The sequence below is a fragment of the Rattus norvegicus genome, chromosome 4 (genome assembly GCF_036323735.1).
Source record: "Rattus norvegicus strain BN/NHsdMcwi chromosome 4, GRCr8, whole genome shotgun sequence".
NCBI lineage: Eukaryota > Metazoa > Chordata > Mammalia > Rodentia > Muridae > Rattus > Rattus norvegicus.
In genome coordinates, this window is record NC_086022.1 from 144,975,710 (window position 1) to 144,999,573 (window position 23,864).

Here is a 23,864-nt window from a genome sequence, read left to right on the forward strand (position 1 = left end):
TAACAGTATCAATCAACCAGACCCCCAGAGCTCCAAGGGACTAAATCAACAACCAAAGAGATGGATTGACCCATGTCTTCAGCTGCATGTGTAGCAGAGGATGGTCTTATACGGCATTAATGGTAGGATAGGCCCTTCATGAAGTCTTCCTGTTAAGTCTTGATGCCCCCTAATAGGGAAATGCCAGGGCAGTGAGATGGGACTGAGTGGGTCTGTGGGGAGAACCCACAAAGAAACAAGTGGTTGGGAATTTGGATAGGAGTAGGGGGTTTCTGGAGGGGAAACCAGAAGAGAGGATAACATGTGAAATGTAAATAAAGAAAATACCCAATAAAAGAAAAAATATAAAAAAAAAGAAAAAGAATTTCTTAAAATGGGTAGTAAATGAGCATGAACATTAAAACAATTCCACTCAGTTGTATTGCTACTTCTGAATTGTTCTACGTCAGTACGCATTCCCAACCTTTGCTGCGTATCTCTGAAAGCCTACGCTTGAAGCACTGTTTCTTTATGATCCCCAAATCTTCCCTGGGCATTGTAGGGAATTCAATCGGGTTTTTATATTTTTTTAAAAAAATGGAAACTTACTTCCAAGATAACTGAGTCTTTTTTCATTTATTAAAATTTGGCATATATTTAGAAGTTTGTATGTGTCAAGAATGTGATATATGTGGCATCATTTATAAAGAGAACTCAAGTTCATAGGCCAAAAGGAAATGGGTGTTGAATCAGGAGTGTAATACCAATGTTTCTTTTTGTATATGTCCACTGAAGTTATATCTGAAAAAAATTCTAAAAGCTATTTTTTTTCAGATGTCACTAAGATTTGACTGGTACTGTATTTGGAACTTAAAATAAATGGCTTTTGAAAAACCCAGAGTAGCACAAGTTTATCTTAGCTATACACAAAATGGATATTGAAAACATTGGCTAAAAAATTGACTTCAACTGAGGATTCATCTAAGGATTTGTATTGCTTACTTTTAAAAATCCAATTTAAAATAATATTTATAATAATCTTTCTCCATCAAATTTTATTAAGATTGTACTTTGGCAAATGTTATTATATGAGGTTAATTTCTCTTTAGAGACTAAACAATTACATGGTATGGCATGTGCTTGTGTACATATCTCTAAATATAATTATTACAGTAAATTGGATTGCATGGTTATGTATATTAACAAACTGCAGGATGCACTGAAAGTCAGGAAGCCCAGTAGCAGTGTTATGGTATTTCAAATGTAAAAATTGTCACTTGAGTAGTTATTCCTACTGTGGAGGGCCAGGGTCAGGGAGAGGGGGTAGTTGTCCTTCACTCTTTAAAGGGATTGATGAGGACTGCTTATCTTTTTGGAGGGAAATCTGTTTTTCTCTTTGTCAATAATCAGAATAATATGTGAACAACAGTCTGGGCACTCATATTTCAGACGATATAATTAATCACTATAAGTAATTTGGTTTAGTTTGGCTTTTGTTGGAGAATAGAAAGTGCTATGGTTGATTTGACTGAAACATTTAAGATTTACTCTACCTTTTCATGATGAGTATGTGTGTCTGTTTATAGAAGTGTACATATGAGTTCAGGTGCCCTCACAAGATGGAGGGATCAGACACTCAAGAGCCAGAGTTACAGGTAGCTTTGAGCTGCCAAATAGTGCAGGACCTAAGAACTCAAAATCAATGTTTTCTTCTGCAAGAAAAGTATGCCTATTAATTACAGATCCTTTGCTCCATCTTCTTTATTTGTTTTATAACACTATAATTCATGTTTTGAAAAGAGTCATGTTTTGAAAAGGTATTCTTTTGTTAGAAAGAATTGATTATATTTGAAGACATAGTGATGACAGTTTTACCAGCATCTCATGTCATTGTTTACAAGGCACTTTGCTGTCTTTCAGCACTTTCGACAAATCAGCAAGTTGGGCATGAGCCTTTACATCAAGTTGGTGACCATGTAAAGTGAAGCCATGGTTAAATAATTCTACAGTGAACTCGAGGGAATTTTAAGCCAATGTGGACCTGATATTAATTGCAATCCCTTCCTGCTTAATATCTGGGCAAACCCTCCAATTGATGCTGCCATTTTGCAGAAGGCTGTGAAGACCATACCCAGATGCTCTAAACCCTAGATTGCCAACGGACTATATGACTTAAATAAAAATGTAAGTGAAGTATAGAACCCATGTTCCAAATCCACTGGTCCTAAGACATTTCTCTTTCTTCTCTTTAAATGAATTCTAAATACAATATACTTGATCTTTACGAGTGCACACCACTTGTCACTGAATTGCCAAGTCCCACCCTTTCTGCAGTCCCTTGTTTCATTCTTTCTTCACTCTCTACCAACATAAACTTGACTTAAATGTTTTAGGACTCAAGAGTTCTTAGTGCTTTCTCAGATGAGTTAATTTTACTTCCCCTTTCAATCTATGCCTTCCGATGTGAACCCTCAACTCTATCCTCTTATAGAGTATGTCTAAATATCAATGCCCAGACTTCTAATATTAAGAATAATAGAACCTTGAAGCATCAACCTGGATATAAAGGTGTCTTTTTTATAACATCTCATTTTTTTTAATTGAAGAAGTGGGTCTGCTTCTAGTAGTGGCAAGTCAGAACATTTTCTACCACTCTTTCTGAACAAGTTTCACTTATGATTCCTAATCTAATGTCTCTCTGACCTTCTTCTTCCCCTACATTACCTCATTCATCTTGGTTAATACCCTCAGTATATTTTTACCTGATAAGTCATAATGCTACCAATGGTGGCCACAAGGGGAAAAAATCTAAATTGATGATGTCATTGAACTATTAATCCTGGAATCCCTTTATATATGAATAAGGTATATTTATGTGATATACACCAAAGGGGAAAAATTCAATTCAGTAACATCATGAGAGCATCATTATATTAGAGGAAAACCAAAGAACAGTGAATATAATTAGTTTCATGTTATATGACAATATATGATTTATGTGTCTTATTTAAGAATACAGTCTTCTATTTAGACTTATATTTATCCTATTGCTTATTGATTGAAAATAAAATTAAATAATATTATTGGCATTTATACTATATAACAGTAAGAAAAAAAAGATTATTTAGTGGGTAGTCTGTTCTTTGCAAAAGAGTGAGAACTTGAGTGCACAAACACAGGACAATGGTAAAACTAGGTGAAATAGCATGTGCTTTCAATCCCAGCACCCATATAGTAAGGTGAGGGACAGAAACGGGAGAATCTCAAGAAGCTTGTAAATCAGCTAGCATGGAGAACAGAAGAAAACAAGAAATACTAAGCTTTCTCTAAGAAGGAAAAATGTGAGGACTGACACCTGAGTTTATCCTCCAATTTGGAATGGCAATTCTCTCTCCCTCTCCCTCTCCCTCTCCCTCTCCCTCTCCCTCTCCCTCTCCCTCTCCCTCTCCCTCTCCCTCTCCCTCTCCCTCCCTCTCCCTCCCCCTCTCCCTCCCCATCTCCCTCCCCCTTCCCTTCCCCTTCCCCCTCCCTCCTCTCTCACATTCATTCTTTCTCATAAACATACACACACACACACACACACACACACACACACACACACACACACACGGAGAGAAAAAAAAGAAAGAGAAATTCAGAGGGTCAAAGACACACAGACAGAGAATGAAACAGGGACAGTGACAGAAAGAAAGATGGAGACAATGAACAATTATTTTTAACAAAAATATTCTAGAGTAGAATTAATAAGCATTTAAATTATTATCATTTTAATGATTTTCTTTAAGTACGCTCTCCACCTGTCAACTGAACCAGCCATGTAGTGATATTTCTCCAACTTCAGTCATAAGCTGTCCCTGTTTCTATTGTTTTTCTAGTGAACCTTCTGTCTATAACCTGACATTTTGATCACTAAGGAATTTCCCTCTAATACACATCTGTTCCATAAATCTACCTGTTTGTGGTTTGTATCCCCTGTGTTAACTAGGTGAAAAGCCAAGAGGTTACTGACTAGACTATGTCATTTCTATATATGAGATAATGCAAATTTAAGAGTAGTAATATTGCCTGGCCTTGGACTTTCCACTCTATAGTCAATAAAGAGCCTAGAATACTTTCTCAGCTCTCAGGAACTTCATTCATGCTAAATCTGACTCTCTGAAATTCAACTATATCACAGATTCATTCATTGGGCTGAGCAAATTAATTGTAGTTTTCATTTACTATGCCAGTGAGTGGAAACAAGACAAATGTAAGGTCAGTGCAGAAACCATAATATGCATAGTAGCTAAAAGAGAAAAGTTTTCCAAAGTAAACAAAGTTATCTTACAAGTTTATTATTGCATTTGATCATATTTATGAAAATAACAGCCATAATACAAGGAAGATGGTTACAGTATAATGTAAAGAATTCTCTCCATATACCATTTGACAACTTTATTTCCCCTACAAACTGGCATTATAGGACATGTAAGTTATCCTGTGGCAGGATGCCACTAGTGGATTATGTTCCCATATGTTATTTGTTATAAAATAAAACAATGTTGCAGAATATTTATGGAAATATCTTAAGACAACTGGAAGAAATGACTTCTTTGTTATGCCAGCCATATTTCTCACACTCATCTCGACCATTGCTGCTCATTATTAGCTTTGTGGGAAGATCCCACGTACAGGCTTTAAAATCTGCAGTTAGGAGGAATAACAAGATTACAAGTGACTACATTCAAATGCCAAGTTATTAGATCTATTCCATGTATTTTACATTTTAAATTTTAACTTCTAAGAAAAAAAGATTCTTCTGGGCTTGAATGACTTCGTGTTTCATGATCGGTTGGACTCATTAGTAGTAGATACTTAAGCTTCAAAACACAAACTTTACAAATCATTACTGATTTGTAATGATGATGGAGAATATGACTAGGTTTTATTGCATACGTATACAAATATGCATTATGAATTTTATTTACTACTGTGGACTTAGCTACAGGGTCATAAATGGAGTCATAGCATAATGTATTTTAATTATCAGTATTCCCATTGGTTCACTAAACTTATGGGTTAGTCCAAGAAATTAGAAATAGCTTCTCTGTTAGATTTTCAGGGATCTAGGCTTGAAAACTTGTCGTGCTGTGGTCTTTGGTCCTGATTGAAAGTACATAAAGATAGATTTGCCACAGGTGATATGGAAAGCAAGTCACCAATAAAACAGATGATCAGTGGTATATCTGATCAGCAACAACATGTTTTCAAAGATTTCCCCCAGTATTGGCATTTTCTATGTGTGTTTATAATAAGCAAAGTCATGGAAGCCAATATAGAATGAACCTATATTTCTGATGAATGTGTGTGTGTGTGTGTGTGTGTGTGTGTGTGTGTGTGTGTGTGTGTGTGCATGCATGTGTGCATGTGTTGTGTATTGTCAAATTTGGATATTAATCTTAAAGATGAAATACATCTTGGCGATTTTGTTGTTGTTGTATGTTTATTTGCTTGTAACAATATATTTCATACTGACTGAGCTCATTGGGTGTCCAGCAGTTCCTAGGGACCTTACCTCTGTCTTGCTAGTGCAAGGATTAGGAGTATATACCCCCTGTGCCAACATTCCAGCCTTTTTGTTGTTGCTGTTTTGGTTGTTAACATGGCCTCTGCAGTTCAAACACAAGACCATAGCAAGGACTATAAGATGTGAATTTTAATCCTAGGACTATCAGAGCAATTGTAGTATTACATTTAATGTTCAACTGTATCAGCATTATAGGTGAATTTAATCTCAATATCAGTGATCCTTACTGATCTAACCTGGACTCCCTGACTCTTTGTCTTCTTTTCTATATTCATTGTATTTATTTTCTGACACAGCTCATCTATTTTGAATTTAAAAACTACTATTATATTCTGTCAAGAATTGCCGATAATAACAGCAATGCTGGGTGTCGATGTGCACATGTGACAAAAGTCTAGGAACATTCCATACAAGTTTTTAAGGGAAAAAGTACCATTATATTTTTAAGCAGGTGTCATGAAGACTCTTAGCAATATTTTCAGTGCATGTAGGAATGAGGACACACAGAAGTACAACTGAACCCAGGGAAGAGAAGAAATGCATAGAATATAAAAAATGTTCTATTTCATTTTGATGAAATGCTTTCAAAGTCCAAGGGAGACTTTTTCTTCTAACCTGCTATGTTATATTTATCTCTTCTGCTTATGAGAAAGAAAAGAGAGCAGAAAGATATATTTTCTCTTCTCTCTAAATTCTGTTTCTTGGTACATAGAAAATGTAACACCATGGCCAAAAAAAAAGGATCATTTTTTAGGGTAGTGAATTTTAAAAGAAAAGGTACATAGTTTCTTTCCAAAAGGGGTAGTTTCCTCTCATCATTTGCAAAGTAAGCCTAAAGAGGGCATTAACATAGAAAATTAAACGCTGGAGATACTGCTCTGAGTTATGAGCATGGAATGCTCTTCCAGTATGCAGTGGTCGGGGAATGGGGATGTCTCTGTGACTGCCACAGTCAGCAGAGTAGCCACCAGGAGGGATTTGGAGGCAGATTGGTTCAATATGATTCCATATCCAGTGTTTGATCAAACTTTAAGTTTCTGACATTGGGTACTTTATTTTATGCATACTTAAACACAGAACAACTTGGGGAAAGTTTCCTGATATTAACAACTCAATCCTGTGTACGCATCAAGGCTTAAGACGTGACTATATCAAAACTCTCCTAAAGAACAAGGAACTTCTTCCACAAATATATACTCCATTAATTAACTGAGGACACATTTTAACAAATTTAAGATAAGGTGGATATGTTGTTGTCTGGCCACACAGAAAGGCCAACAGTCTCCAGGCTATTAACCAAGTTTGTTCCCTAACTGTTGGATGGAAAGCAGGTTGTAAGTCTCTCCTCTAAAAGGATAGACCTGTTTGCTTAAGCATTCTGGTTTCCCTAGTGCTTATCCTGGGGCTCAAGGACCTAATTACATTCTGTAACCCAGGAGATCCAAGTTCAGTTCTTAGTACCCATATCAAGTATCTCATAACTTCTTGTAAATATAGTATTAGGTGGCCTGACTCCCTTTTATAGATTCTGAATGTACTTATAGGTGCATGTTCTTACCCTGCACACAAACAATTAAACAAACAAACAAAGCAAAAATTAAAATAAATTAGAGTAAATTATTAAAATATTTCATAGGCATTTTTAAGAACATATGTGTAGGGGAATGTCGGGGGTGGGAAGAAGGGGTGGAAGGGGAGGGGAACAACCTCATAGAAAAAGGGGAGTGGGATGGGATAGGGAACTTATGTCTAGGAAACCGGGAAAGGGAATAACATTTGAAATGTAAATAAAAAATATCCAATAAAAGAAAAAAAAGAACATATGCTTGGTATTATTATACCTTAATATATCGAGCAAGTTTTTACTTATTTTCTTCAGTAGTTAATATTTTAAAAATGTTTTTATTGCATATTTGATGTATTTTATATTATACAGTAAGAATGAAAAACGAAACTCATTTTGTTGTCATGCTTTTATAGCAAACATGTGACAACATAAATTAAACTATTAATCTATTAATTCTGTAGTTATTGACCCATACACACTTACATTATATTTGCATTTGCATTCAAACATTACTTTTGTAAGCCTTTAACTAGGAACCTAATATTTTGATCAATTCCAGGAATATAATGATGAATTGTTATTTCTTTTTCCATTATGCAATAGTTCAAGAAATAATGGAAGCGCCCTCTCAGAAGCAAAGGGAAGGGGGTATGGGTGAATAATTCGGGGAGGAGAAGCAGGAAAGGGGGCACTATTTGGAATGTAAATATATAAAACAGTTTCATAATACATTAAAAAAGAGAAATGGTGAGAAATAAAAGCATTTGTGCCTCTCACAATCCAGGAATTGTGCATCAACGAAGAGTAATGCTGTCGTTTTTTATTTAATTATTTGTGTGTGTGTGTGTGTGTGTGTGTGTGTGTGTGTTGCCACAATGTACTTGTGAAGGTCAAATGAGATTTTTGTCATGTTTGTTTGTTCATTTTACCCACCCACCCCCCCAATTTTGCCATTAGGTGTGTGGGCCCAAGTAAACAAACTCAGGATATCCAGCTATGCATAGCAAGTGGTTTTGCCAGCTCAGGCACGCTACATTCTTGTTGACCCTTTTATTTTACAACTAAATATGCATGCAACCCCATCTTTTCCATGTACCCTCTCAGATTGTTTGGCAACAGTATGATTTGTTGATGTTCGTTATCAAACTAATAAATGAAAAAAAAATTTCATATTTCTTTCTCATTGATTCCCACTCCCCAAATGTTTACCCCCCCAACTAAAATATCAGTCTGTCCAGGAGTTGTTGAAATGAAATTAATGTGAAAAAAATTAAATGTCTAAATAGTCAGATTTCCAGTTTTAATTACTAAAGTTATACTTTCCCCCCAAGACTTTTGTAGTATACTCCTTTACCCACTTCTGTTTTGGCAACCTTCTTGCTTATGTATGCCATAGTATATTGATGTTAAAACTGGGAGCCTGGCAAGTCTTCGACAAGAACTTTTTTTTTTTTTAGTAAATTCAGCAATTATTTTCAATTAAAAAAAGATTACAAGCAAACAAAAATAACTTAACAAATTAAGACTTATTGGTAAAATATTTTCAGCAGTTTTGAGTGTGTGTATTCAAATAATATCCCACAATCTTCAAAAAATTAATAAGAATAACTTAGCAAGCTAACAGAAAGCACCTTGGTTTATAAGCTTAATGTATTTTAATTGACTTTATTCTCTCAATTATTTTGGTGCTTGTAGTGGTCTAATTTTTAAGATTTTAAAGTTATTTAAACATGTGCATACGTACACTTTCTTTCTCTGGATATAATACATATAAAATTTCCCATCTGGGCTGAATGCCAATAAGAAACCATGCTTAAGTAATAAGCCCAATTATCTTGCTAATAAACAGCAACTAGAAATTGAACTTCTGTTGGCAGATATATAGGATGCTTACATGCTAAGTGGGATTAATTAAACTCTAAAAGGATTCATGTTACAAACAAATATTATAATAAATCATCATAGAAGTATTAAGGATAGCAATTATCTCATTTTCCCTCTTTTTGTCTAATGAAGTTTATGGTTGTGAATTATCAGGAGAAAAGTTTTCAAGCCAGAGGCAAACATACCTCTATGTATAAAGTGAGGTAAAAATGTAAGCTTCCAAATTGATAAAAGATGAGTGTGATGATAAATACACCCAGGAGGAGTAGAAGGCAGGAAATAATCAAACTCAGAGCTGAAATCAACCAAGTAGAAACAAAAAGGACCATAGAAAGAATCAACAGAATCAAAGATGGTTCTTTGAGAAAATCAACAAGATAGATAAACCGTTAGCCAGACTAACGAGAGGACACAGAGAGTGCGTCCAAATTAACAAAATCAGAAATGAAAAGGGAGACATAACTGCAGATTCAGAGGAAATTCAAAAATCATCAGATCTTACTATAAAAACCTATATTCAACAAAATTTGAAAATCTTCAGGAAATGGACAATTTTCTAGACAGATACCAGGTATCGAAGTTAAATCAGGAACTGATAAACCAGTTAAACAACCCCATAACTCCTAAGGAAATAGAAGCAGTCATTAAAGGTCTCCCAACCAAAAAGAGCCCAGGTCCGGACGGGTTTAGTGCAGAATTCTATCAAACCTTCATAGAAGACCCCATACCAATATTATCCAAACTATTCCACAAAATTGAAACAGATGGATCACTCCCGAATTCCTTCTATGAAGCCACAATTATTCTTATACCTAAACCACACAAAGACACAACAAAGAAAGAGAACTTCAGACCAATTTCCCTTATGAATATCGACACAAAAATACTCAATAAAATTCTGGCAAACCGAATTCAAGAGCACATCAAAACAATCATCCACCATGATCAAGTAGGCTTCATCCCAGGCATGCAGGGATGGTTTAATATACGGAAAACCATCAACGTGATCCATTATATAAACAAACTGAAAGAACAGAACCACATGATCATTTCATTAGATGCTGAGAAAGCATTTGACAAAATTCAACACCCCTTCATGATAAAAGTCCTGGAAAGAATAGGAATTCAAGGCCCATACCTAAACATAATAAAAGCCATATACAGCAAACCAGTTGCTAACTTTAAACTAAATGGAGAGAAACTTGAAGCAATCCCACTAAAATCAGGGACTAGACAAGGCTGCCCACTCTCTCCCTACTTATTCAATATAGTTCTTGAAGTTCTAGCCAGAGCAATCAGACAACAAAAGGAGATCAAGGGGATACAGATCGGAAAAGAAGAGGTCAAAATATCACTATTTGCAGATGACATGATAGTATATTTAAGTGATCCCAAAAGTTCCACCAGAGAACTACTAAAGCTGATAAACAACTTCAGCAAAGTGGCTGGGTATAAAATTAACTCAAATAAATCAGTTGCCTTCCTCTATACAAAAGAGAAACAAGCCGAGAAAGAAATTAGGGAAACGACACCCTTCATAATAGACCCAAATAATATAAAGTACCTCGGTGTGACTTTAACCAAGCAAGTAAAAGATCTGTACAATAAGAACTTCAAGACACTGAGGAAAGAAATTGAAGAAGACCTCAGAAGATGGAAAGATCTCCCAGGCTCATGGATTGGCAGGATTAGTATAGTAAAAATGGCCATTTTACCAAAAGCAATCTACAGATTCAATGCAATCCCCATCAAAATACCAATCCAATTCTTCAAAGAGTTAGACAGAACAATTTGCAAATTCATCTGGAATAACAAAAAACCCAGGATAGCTAAAGCTATCCTCAACAATAAAAGGACTTCAGGGGGAATCACTATCCCTGAACTCAAGCAGTATTACAGAGCAATAGTGATAAAAACTGCATGGTATTGGTACAGAGACAGACAGATAGACCAATGGAATAGAATTGAAGACCCAGAAATGAACCCACACACCTATGGTCACTTGATTTTTGACAAAGGAGCCAAAACCATCCAATGGAAAAAAGATAGCATTTTCAGCAAATGGTGCTGGTTCAACTGGAGGGCAACATGTAGAAGAATGCAGATCGATCCATGCTTATCACCCTGTACAAAGCTTAAGTCCAAGTGGATCAAGGACCTCCACATCAAACCAGACACACTCAAACTAATAGAAGAAAAACTAGGGAAGCATCTGGAACACATGGGCACTGGAAAAAATTTCCTGAACAAAACACCAATGGCTTATGCTCTAAGATCAAGAATCGACAAATGGGATCTCATAAAACTGCAAAGCTTCTGTAAGGCAAAGGACACTGTGGTTAGGACAAAACGGCAACCAACAGATTGGGAAAAGATCTTTACCAATCCTACAACAGATAGAGGCCTTATATCCAAAATATACAAAGAACTCAAGAAGTTAGACCGCAGGGAAACAAATAACCCTATTAAAAAATTGGGTTCAGAGCTAAACAAAGAATTCACAGCTGAGGAATGCCGAATGGCTGAGAAACACCTAAAGAAATGTTCAACATCTTTAGTCATAAGGGAAATGCAAATCAAAACAACCCTGAGATTTCACCTCACACCAGTGAGAATGGCTAAGATCAAAAACTCAGATGACAACAGATGCTGGCGAGGATGTGGAGAAAGAAGAACACTCCTCCATTGTTGGCGGGATTGCAGACTGGTAAAACCATTCTGGAAATCAGTCTGGAGGTTCCTCAGAAAATTGGACATTGAACTGCCTGAGGATCCAGCTATACCTCTCTTGGGCATATACCCAAAAGATGCCTCAACATATAAAAGAGACACGTGCTCCACTATGTTCATTGCAGCCTTATTTATAATAGCCAGAAAATGGAAAGAACCCAGATGCCCTTCAACAGAGGAATGGATACAGAAAATGTGGTACATCTACACAATGGAATATTACTCAGCTATCAAAAACAACGAGTTTATGAAATTCGTAGGCAAATGGTTGGAACTGGAAAATATCATCCTGAGTGAGCTAACCCAATCACAGAAAGACATACATGGTATGCACTCATTGATAGTGGCTATTAGCCCAAATGCTTGAATTACCCTAGATCCCTAAAACAAACGAAACTCAAGACGGATGATCAAAATGTGAATGCTTCACTCCTTCTTTAAATGAGGAAAAAGAATACCCTTGGCAGGGAAGGGAGAGGCAAAGATTAAAACAAAGACTGAAGGAACACCCATTCAGAGCCTGCCCCACATGTGGCCCATACATATACAGCCACCCAATTAGACAAGATGGATGAAGCAAAGAAGTGCAGACCGACAGGAGCCGGATGTAGATCTCTCCTGAGATACACAGCCAGAATACAGCAAATACAGAGGCGAATGCCAGCAGCAAACCACTGAACTGAGAATAGGTCCCCTATTGAAGGAATCAGAGAAAGAACTGGAAGAGCTTGAAGGGGCTCGAGACCCCAAAAGTACAACAATGCCAAGCAACCAGAGCTTCCAGGGACTAAGCCACTACCTAAAGACTATACATGGACTGACCCTGGACTCTGACCCTATAGGTAGCAATGAATATCCTAGTAAGAGCACCAGTGGAAGGGGAAGCCCTGGGTCCTGCTAAGACTGAACCCCCAGTGAACTAGTCTATGGGGGGAGGGTGGCAATGGGGGGAGGGTTGGGAAGGGAACACCCATAAGGACGGGGAGAGGGGAGCGGGATGTTTGCCCGGAAACCGTGAAAGGGAATAACACTCGAAATGTATATAAGAAATACTCAAGTTAATAAAAAAAAAATTCTGGCAAACCGAAAAAAAAAAAAAAAAAGAAAGATGTGTCGAATACAAACAAACAAACAAAACTTCATGTTCTTGTAGAGGACTTGAGTTTTATTCTCAGCTTACAGATTGGATGGATCCAGTTGACTGTAACTCCAGCTTCTTGGAGACTCAGTGCCCTCTACTGACCTCTGTGATCATTTGTATGCAGGAGCACACACATACCACCCCCATATATAGAAACAGCTCATATTTAAAAATAAGACAGATCTTTAACGCGAACAGCCTTTAGCAATTTTTTTTGTAAAGTAGCTTAGTTAATGTCAAAGTCTCATGGGTTCCTTCATTTAAGAGTGACTTGTTTTCCTCTTCTAATCTGAATGGTATTTTTATACTAATAGTTTATTATTTGGATCTTTTTTTAAAGTCACATATTGGCCTTTTGCCTCTAACATTAAGCATTTTTTGTATCCATTGTGTTTTCTGGGTTGTCACCTTGTTTGACTGAGCGAGTATAATAAATCATGTCAATTTCTATCTAAGCTTTATTCAGATTACTGAGTCGCCGTCTGCCCATCTCTGGATCTGCTCATTGATTTACGTACATTATTCAAAGATTTTATTTCTATTAGCAACCAGATAAGGAAAAATTAAAAATTCCACTCCTCCATAAGTGGTTTTACACAAATAGATTGATTTTGGTTTCTATTAACAACTCAATTTCCTGATTAAGGCTGATTACTGCCATATAAGAAGAATTTGTTGACTAGCCTTTGACATTTTTCTAGGTATAATGAAATTTTTATAGAATATCAAAAATTTAGTGAATGGTTGAGGTAGATTGCCTGAACGGATTTGTCTTTGTTGTTAAATCCCAAAAGAGCAGAAACACTTTCTTTTGTATTTCTATTCTGTTTGCTGTGAACTACCAGGATGGTGGGCATATGACAGTTTTTTGAAGGAATTATTTAGCAATAGCTAAAGAAAGAGAAATAATACTTATTTGGTCTTTGAACTTGATTCCATCTGTTAATATGAGATCGAAATATCACAAACTGATAATTTCTGAGATTGAAGTATCTCAAAAATTAATAGTTTGTTACTTTGCATTTTGTTATCCTGGAGCTACATTGGTTAGGTAGGTTCTAGTTACCATTTTTGTTTCAAATGAATTATATTTCTATAATCACAAAGGTGTTTCTATTGATTTGAGAATATATGAAAAACCTAAGGATATGCCCCACATGAGAGGGACATATAAGAGCAGTTTTGTTAGAATCATTTGTTACCGTTAATACTTAACTGCTAGTGGCTTCCTGACAGAAGTGAAAGTGGGAGAGAAGGAAGAATCAATGTATATGATAAGTTATGCTTCACTGAAACACACTGCTATTCCCAGGACCACCATTGGAAACATTCCACACAGATTGGAAGCAATTGAGAAATTGCTATTGTTTTTCCTGCCACAGAAGGAGGAGAACTCTATGAGGAATGCAATCTCAGAAAATGCTATTAGAAACACGCAATTAAAATCACGAAAAGTGGTAAGTGAACGTATAATGTTTCATTTTTTTAAAGAACAACCTGTGAACAGCTTATGCTTTGGGACTCATAAAAGAGATAAATGTGTTTTTCTTTGTATTTTATTAAATCTGTATGTTATAGAAAACATGCCAAGCCAACTTCTTTGCTCATTTCCTATTCATCCACAAGAGACTGAGGATAACATCTTGGAAAATGTTCACCCTTGGGTTTGAAGTTCTTTAATCTACCTATTGTGTCAAAAAAATGTCATCTTCGGAGGCATTCTGGATCTGCTGAATTCATCATTCTCTTTATAACTATCAAAATCATATCTTTCCTACATGCCTTAGTGCTTTTATAATCATTGATCATCTTAACATCCCCAATTTACATCTGACCAAGTTATTGGTCACAGTGAAGAAGAAAGTTGAAAGAAAAAAAAAGTGAAATTTTTGCATTTTTAAATTGCACTTAATAATTTAGAGCTTTAATAGCAGCTATTGTTCTTAGAAACTGCAAGCAAATCCCATATTGGTTGATTTGATTATACAAGGCAGAGGATAAAAGTTGCATGGCGATGTGTGAAAGTGCTGATGAAGAGCAATGGATGCTGTGTTAGGACATCTTTGATTTACAGATCACCTCGAGTAGCCAGTTTTTGATCTTGACCTGTGAATTATTGATATCCTTAGATCAATGAAATAGTTTCCTTTCAGCTCATCTCAATTTTCACTTACATCAAAGAATGGCTCTTTGTCTGACCTTTTTGAAACCTAATGGTTCACACCAAAATACATTTCTATTGTGCCTTGATAATTTAGTGCGCTCTTCTTTCTCTCTCTCTCTCTCTCTCTCTCTCTCTCTCTCTCTCTCTCTCTCTCTTTCTCTCTTTCTTTCACTTTTTGACTTTTTGACTTCAAGGCAATTTGTGTTTTTAGTACCACAGCTATTCCTCACCAGTTGTTTCATAGCACCTTACAAAGATGACTTGGGTGGAAAAGAGTATTTTATCTCAGTCAGGGAATAATTTCTTCTTCATTTATAGCATAATTCAACAGTTATGTGTTTGCTTGCATGTGCACTGAATGTAACATAATTATGAGTTCATACATATCTGTGAAACCTATGTTCATATGTTCATCTGTGGAGGACAGATCTAAATGTTAGGTGTCTCTCTTAATTACTTCGTTTTGTTATGGACGATGACTTTTGTTTGGTGGCACATAAACCAAAGAGTTATTTAATTATGAAACACAAAACAAATCAATTAGAATCTGAGTGCATGGGATTAGTATCTGAGGGTTTTTAATTCTACTCAGTATTTCACAACCATGCCTAAAATGCCTTAATCACCCAAGCAATTATAATCTCGCAACATCTTAGAGCTCTGAAAATAAATGCTCGTGGTCCATGGAAATTGCTTCTGGCTTTTCTACATAACAGACTCTACTAGCTAACTATCCAAACCCTACTGACTCCCACAACTAATAAAAAAGCCCAATTTTCAAGAGATCCATATCCCATTCAGCTAAAAAATAATTACATTTTTTTCATCTCCCTTGGAGCCTGATGTGACCACACACAACAATCTATCATTCAGATGAAAACTCAAGTTTGCTGGAGATCACAATTTTACTGTCTATATACATCCTGAACTCACCATTTGTGGTTTTATTTCATTTGAGGCTCACCTGAAACTTGGATGAGAAATAGAAGGAGGGGCAACTGTACTGAAATAGGGAGAATGCTAGAAAAATTGTAATATCATATGTCTGTCAGGTGTTCAAAGTAGAAAGCAGACTATAGAGCAATAATGACCAGATGAACTATGCCATCTACCCAGGACCTCACCTCTATCTTGGTTCATTACTTCAAGAATTGCTATTTCCTTCTATGTGAGAAAATTACTGTAGTTAGATTTATATTAGAGCCCAACTTCAAAATAAAATAGACAGAAACTCTCAGAGATAGATAATAGAAATAAAGGTGTTTGAAAATAGAAACCATCAATATGCTAGGTTATTTTGATTAAGAAAAGGAATATATATATATGATCAATATGAGCATTTTAATATTAAAGAAATTATTGTATATACAGTATTTTAGACAGTAAATTAGGAGACATTTATAGACATTTAGAAATGGACAAAGTAGGAGAAAATACATTTTTAAAAACAGAAAAAACAGACCTAAATTTCCTGAAGTCACATACAATTCCCATGAATAAAGCCATCTTTATTCAATAATAAATTCAATGTGTCCCAGTTACAAGGATTTTATAATACCTCACTTTTGAAATGCCACACACTCAAAGTAAGTCATACTACCATGGGATATTTTATAAGACCTGTAGAACTATGAAGATAGCTAAAATATCTATTCTGTGGAGAGGACATTAGACATGGCATTTTTAGAGGTGAGCTTGAAATTAGTGTTCAGTGAAAGCAAGGCAAACTGTCTACCATACCTCCAGGCACGTATAGGCATTTTCAGGACCATACATCTTTCGCATACCTCTTGAACCAACAAAGTGACATCCACAGCAAATATTAGTAATTTATACATGTATATCTAGAATTAATATCCAAAGCTCTTCAGAATTTGGCCCCTGTGAATATTCCTTACATTATCATAGACTTTACTAGGATAAGGGTAAGAAAATTTCATCTCTCAGATTAATGATGGCTTTCTTTAATAGATCTCCTGTTTTAGCTGAAGAGATCACCTTCTTTTGCCTCCCTCAATGATGGCAGTATGCCTCTCATGAAAGTTAAGGTCTTCCAGGAACATGTCCATTTACATGGTAATTGCAATTCACGTATTCCATTAAGTTCTTACACATGCAAGCCTTTTGGTTGTCAATGCTGAGGGCAGAGGTATGGGATGGAAGCAGTCTAGTCCGGGGGCAAACACTGAGGGGGATGAAGTCTGGACTGTAAAAAAGGATTAAAGGATAATAATAAAAATAATAAAAATCCTTTTCTTTTAAATTTGCCAGAAAATATTCCATATGCCATGCGTGAGTTTAGAAATGCAACCACAAAAATATATGAATAATAAAATATATAAATGCCTTTCTGTTTTCTCCTTTGCCTGCCCCATTTTATATGATATCAGAATTCCCGATATACTTTTTTTCCCAAAGGACACATTTATAGGTCAAAGCTAGTTTTAGCGGTTTCCTTCAGGGCATTTTTTTCCATCCTCCATCCTTGACTAAAGTCTGGCTGCTCTAAAAAGATGATTCTGCCTGCCCAGGTTGAGCACTGGGGTAAGGAGAGTCTATAGTGAAGAGTGGATGGTAATGAGGATCCTTGGAAAGCAGACATCCACAGGCTTCCCATCTCAGCACACATTCTTAGGTAAACGGAGGGCATAGCAGTCTGAATCACAATGCTGTGTGCTGAGACTGCCTACTGTGTCAGGGTAGACCCCAAATTAGAATAGAAAAAAGAAAAAGTAGACCTTCCATATGGCTATGAATTGTAGTTTCTCATCAGTTTAATCGTTTTAAATCTGACATTGGATTGATTTGCCCAAATGTAAATAGAACCATTGACAATTCTTGCATGCTCAAGACAACTAGATTCAGGACCTTACCAGGGACACAAAGCCCCTTGGTGGATGCTAGAGGTTTGTACCTCTAATCATTCGTAAATGGTTAATATTTAATTGACTGAGCTCTAAGGCCCATCACTTAAGGGTGTTTTATGCAAAAGATGGTGATTGCCCTTTTTTTCTAATCTATTTTATAAGATGAAACTTAAAAACTCTGAAAGCATAAACAGTATGAAGTCCACTGGGAATAGTGCAAACCAAATAAGTGCCAAGTCAATAAAATCCAAGTCATCTGAAAGAGGGACTTAGGCTCATTTAAACTCAAAACCCCCAACCCAGCAACGCACAATGGAACAGCAAATGACAGTTCTTCCAGTCACCACAGGCTCCCTTGTGCAGCATAATCTGCACTTTGTTGGAAGAATGAGGATAAAAATGTTCTTCCTTAATAGGAGAAGCAGCCCAGAGGTGTTTAATCACTTCACTGATGGGTAAAGGAACCAATGATAAAATCATTGCTCAATCCACAGGGAGGTCAAGTGCATCTGTACAACTTAAAGTCACCCTAGGCAAACAAACTCTTTGTCAATGTCATTAAATCTACCACAGGATGCACAGGCTTTGTTTCCAGGAGTATTTTGGGGGGGACAGTTTTTGTTACATACCACCATCGGACCCAATATCCAAACAATAAAAAACGTTCACACAACTTAGGCTGAGAAGCAATCAGTCCACAGCGCAATGAGAAACGTTTGCATACACTTAAAACACTAATAACAAGTTTAATTACTGCTCATTTTAGTACCAATGGCAGCTATCCAAAATCTAATTTCTCACTAAATTCCTTTAGGTAAATGCAAAGATAAATAAATAAAAAAGGACAATTACAAGTTACTTCCAGAAATTGTTCTACTGAGTTTTGCAAACATGATAGGAAATCAGAAACAAAACACTTTTTTGATGTCTTTTCCCCCACAGTACAGATTTCTTTTAGGCAACTCTTTCATTCATATTCTTTCAGCCCAATATTCTGCTCCTTTCTTATTTTAAAATTAATAGAAAGGCTAGGGTGATGGTTCAGTGGGTACTGTGTTAGTCATATAAATTTGTGATGACCTGAGTTCAGATCCCCAGAACCCCTGGAAGCCAGATATACCAAATATCCAATGCCCATATTCTGAGACCAGAGGCAGAGACATACAAAGCCCTGGACAGTTACAGGCCAGTTAGACTGGCTTACAGAGTGGCAAACAATAAGAGTCTCTCTCAAATTGGAGAGAGGATTGAAGGAGCTGAAGGGGCTTGCAACACCATAAGAACAACAATGCCAACCAACCAGAGCTTCCAGGGACTAAATCACTACTCAAAGACTCTACATGGACTGACCCATGGCTCCAACTGCATATGTAGCAGAGGATGGCCTTATTGGGCATCAGTGGAAGGAGAAGCCCTTGGTTGTGCCAAGGTTGGACCCCCCCCCAGTGCAAGGAAATTTCGGGGGAGGTAAGTAAGGAGGTAGATGGGGAGGGGAATGACCTTATAGAATAAGGAGAGGGGGAAGGGATAAGGGGCTTATGGACAGGAAACTGGGAAAGGGAATACATTTGAAATGTAACTAAAAAAATCCCCCAAAAAAATCTGTATCAAAAGAAAAGCTTAAGACAAGGATCAACACTCATGGTCATCATCCAACTACCACTCAGATGCCACAGTGCAAACATGCCTACATTCACACATATGAAGATATATGTTCTAAATCTACGTGCCTGCCATATAGACACACACACACACACGCACACACACACACACACACACACACACACACACACAGACGCACGCACGCACGCACACACGCACGCACACACACACAGACGCACACACGCACGCACACACACACACACAGACGCACGCACGCACGCACGCACGCACGCACACGTCTCAAAAACATTAAAACGATAATATTTCTTTGAGGGAGTTACAATTCTAAAGGGGAAAAGTACTAAAAAGCTCTAACAAGCTTTGGTATATTTTAAAAATTATTAAAATCAAGCAGTGGTAGAACACCTCCTTAGTATGTATAAGATGGAGTCCTCCAGTTGTATAGATTTTGCAATATATTAAAATGTGAGACAGCTTAATGGCATAATTAAATATATAGTTGTGGTTTAACTACTTCAGAATTGTCTGCTGCTGGTTTCTGGTTACGATTCATATTCTTCACACACACACACACACACACACACACGTTTCTTTACTCATATATACATGTGAGTCAAGCTTTGAAATTTTTATAAGTGCTTTATATTGCCAAAATATTTTATTATATTTTGAAAATGTCATTCTGCTATAGGTTGGCAGAGAAAAATAAAAAAAGACATATTTACCATAGGCACGTTGAGAATCTCTGACTTTTTTATTTGCTTAACCTTTAAAAATGTTAAATTTTATATTTTAGAATAGTTCCTCATTTGTAGATAAATTATTTAGAAAAAAGTCATCTTTAGCCCTTCCTTGTTCACACTAAGGAGATTTTTCACTGCTCGGGTGTATTCACCATAAGTGACGAGCCAGAATTAACATAGGGCTGTTGACTGAAGTGTCTGCTTTCACATAGTATCTGTGTTTTGTCCTGGGCCCTCACAGAAGGTCTATCTATAAGCTCCTTCCTGCTCTGATAATTTCTATATCTCTTGCCGAGAAGCACTCATTTTATAAAGACCTGACCTCTTCTACTCAAGAAAAACTTGAGATGCCTGGAGAAGGTACAACTTAAACTACTTGTTCATCGTGTATGTGACCCTTTCTTGTGTTTTTTTTTTTCTGAAATAATAAGTGTGCATCAATTATTAAATTTTCTTGACTGTTCATAATTGACTCATTAACTCTATATTGTAAATATCATTTCTTATGTGTGTGTAACTATGTGTATGTGTGTGTGTGTGTGAACTTCTTTGTGACAATCAAGCTTCTGGTATATCTCATACATTATAATGTTGACGAAAGTATATTTCTATTTAATAAACAGGGAGACAACTTAAGGAACATTATCTAAATTCATTCCAAATAGTGAAAATGAAACTTTAAAACTTAAGCCTGGAAATTAGGGGACAGAGGGCTAAGGGTTTAGCTTAGTGGGGGAGTACTTACCTAGAATATACCAGCCACTAGGATCAAGGTCTTGCCCTCTCTGTCCCACTGAAATAAAAACCCAGTTGACGTCTCATTTCTCTGCAGCAGCTGTTCAGGCATCCATTATCCCTGCTTCATTTTTCCTGCCTACCTTCCTTATTCATGGTTCCTATGTTCCTTCACCTCCTCAGAATCTTCTGTCTATTACCAGCATTCTCGCAGCCATGGTGCTAATGATAGCTTAAATTTCCTTTTTATTAATTAACTAATTAATACTTAATCAAGTAATATCCTTTGTAGCTTCCTCTCCTTCCAGTCCTTCATCCCACCGCTCCTCCCTCTGTTTCCCCTTCCTTTTTTTCTCAGAGAAGAGGAGAACTCCCATGGATAGCAACCAGGTATGGCATGGCAAGTTGCGGTAGGACTAGGTTCATCTTCTACTGAGGCTAGGCAGGGTGGCCCAGCTAGCAGAAAGGGATCCAAATGCAGGCCACAGAGTCAGATACAGGCCCTTCTTCTGCTGTTAGGGGTTCCTCATGAAGACTAAGATGTACGTGTTACACATGTGTAGGGCAGCCTAAATCTATTCCATGCATGCTCTCTGACACATTGTCCATGGGCAATCATTCTAGACCTTTTCAAGGATATTCAAAGCTACAGATAATCAAGTCCTTTATATAATACGGTGCTGCATTTGTTATAGCTTAAATACTTACTAATATATACTTATACATATATGCAAATGTATTTTATATATATATGCATATATATATATATACTCTATCACCTATAGGTTGATTAACATGCTTAATACATGGAATATAAATTCCATATAAATAGTTGTTATAACAATGTGTTATTTTGGGTGAAAAGGTAAAAACTGTACATGTTCAGTGTAGATATGTATTTTTTTTCTCCTAACGCATTCCTATTCTGTTGCTAGGGTCTGTGGATGCAGATCCCACATACAGGATAGGGAGATTGTTACATTCTCACTGGAGATTTGGACTTAGAGTCTGGACCTGCATTTTACTAACGGAGATCCAGGCAGTCTATGGTGAGTGGATGCTTCATTACCCAGCTAGAAAAGAACTCCTGACTTTGATACCCAACTTCCTCGCTGAAGCAGGGGAAGCATATTTTGGATGGCTGGCAGAACCAGCATCTCAGCTCAGAATCCATTTCCATTATCTGCTTAAGCAATAAAACTTTTTCCCTTCTAGTGCCCAGAAAGGACCATATCATGAACTATGAAGCAGGATAGTTAATGCCTAATTACAGTATTTCAATAATCAGGATTAGACTAAGTCCAACTTCCCTTCTGGTCTTCAGTTTTGACTTAAACCTTCAGGACAATCTACTTCCTGATCTGCCACTGTATTGAGATGAAATGATGGTGGTGAAGCTGGAGTGTGTGGGTGGGTGGGTACGGAAGCACCATCACAGAAGCAGGGGAAAGGGGTTTGCAGAGGGGAAACTGGGAAGGGGTAACATTTAAAATGTTAATAAATAAAATAATCAATAAAAGTAATGTAAAGGGAGGTTTATCAGAAGCAAAGAAGGGGCAATGTGTCATGCTATTTTGAGGGGAATCATTACAATTAAAACATCTTTTTTATAGCATAGAGTTAATTCAGGGAATGGGGAGGGAAGTTAAGTGGCTTAACTTAACTAGTAGGAGCAGATAAAGGCAAACAGAAAGAAAGAGAGAGAGAGAGAGAGAGAGAGAGAGAGAGAGAGAGAAGAAGAAGAAGAAGAAGGAGGAGGAGGAGGAGGAGGAGGAGGAGGAGGAGGAGGAGGAGGAGGAGGAGGAGGAGGAGGAGGAGGAGAAGGAGGAGGAGGAGGAGGAAGAGGAGGAGGAGGAGAATGAGGAGGAGGAGGAGGAGGAGGAGGAAGAGGAAGAGGAAGAGAGGCTGGCCATGAGCCTGTGGAGAGAGAGGGGGAAGGGGATGAGGAGGAGTGGGGTAGGAAGGCAAGAACAAGAGAGGAGCAAGACAGCAAGAGTTCAACATATCTTATTGGTTTAATTTATCCCTCATTAGGGCTTCAATAATGATAACTAATTGCTTTTAACACCTCAGTCCATTGCCAAATAGGTTTAGCTCGGGTGCTTTTGTTCCTTACAATTAATAATTGTAGGTGCATATTTTTTCTGGTCTACTTTATTGGGCTCTGTTATCTACCACCCTTCTAACCTTTATTTTACCCTAATTCCTTCCACCAAGTTAGGAGAGAAAGAACATTGGGCGAGGCATAAATTACCTTAAACCACTTCCTGTTGATTGGAGGCATCAGCATGGGGTTGTTTGAGGCAAGTCCTATCTCCCTCATCAGGCTCCAAAGAAACACCCAAATAGCAACCCAGTGAGGGGACCAGAGCTGAGGTGTTGTGCTTGTACTGTATTGCTAAATATGGACCCCTCCCAGGACCTGGTTGCCCTCAGTATCCAAGTGTAACCTTGTCCCCCAGATTATCCCTGATTGCTGAATAAAGATTCCTACAACTAAGAGCTGGGCACAAGAGAGACAGTTAGGGTCATGGGTTCCTGGGCTTAGTGTCTAAAGAGACCAGGATAAAAATATTAAACTAATAGCCATGTGGACTAGCTAAATGTGGTTAAAAGGAACCGAGGTAAAACGTGACAAATTATATAATGAAATTACTGGTTGGGAAATTGACATAAGAGCATAGAGGATAGATATATCTGCCCAACCCTTGTACTGATTGCAGCTTATTATAACGATGAAGATTGTGTGTATGTCTTTTGCCCAGGAACTAAATGGTCAAAGGAGAAGTAGAAATCCTGGATTGGCATCAAAAATATTTAACAACAGACCAGCAACACCAACCAGCAACTTCAGGGGTAGCAGTA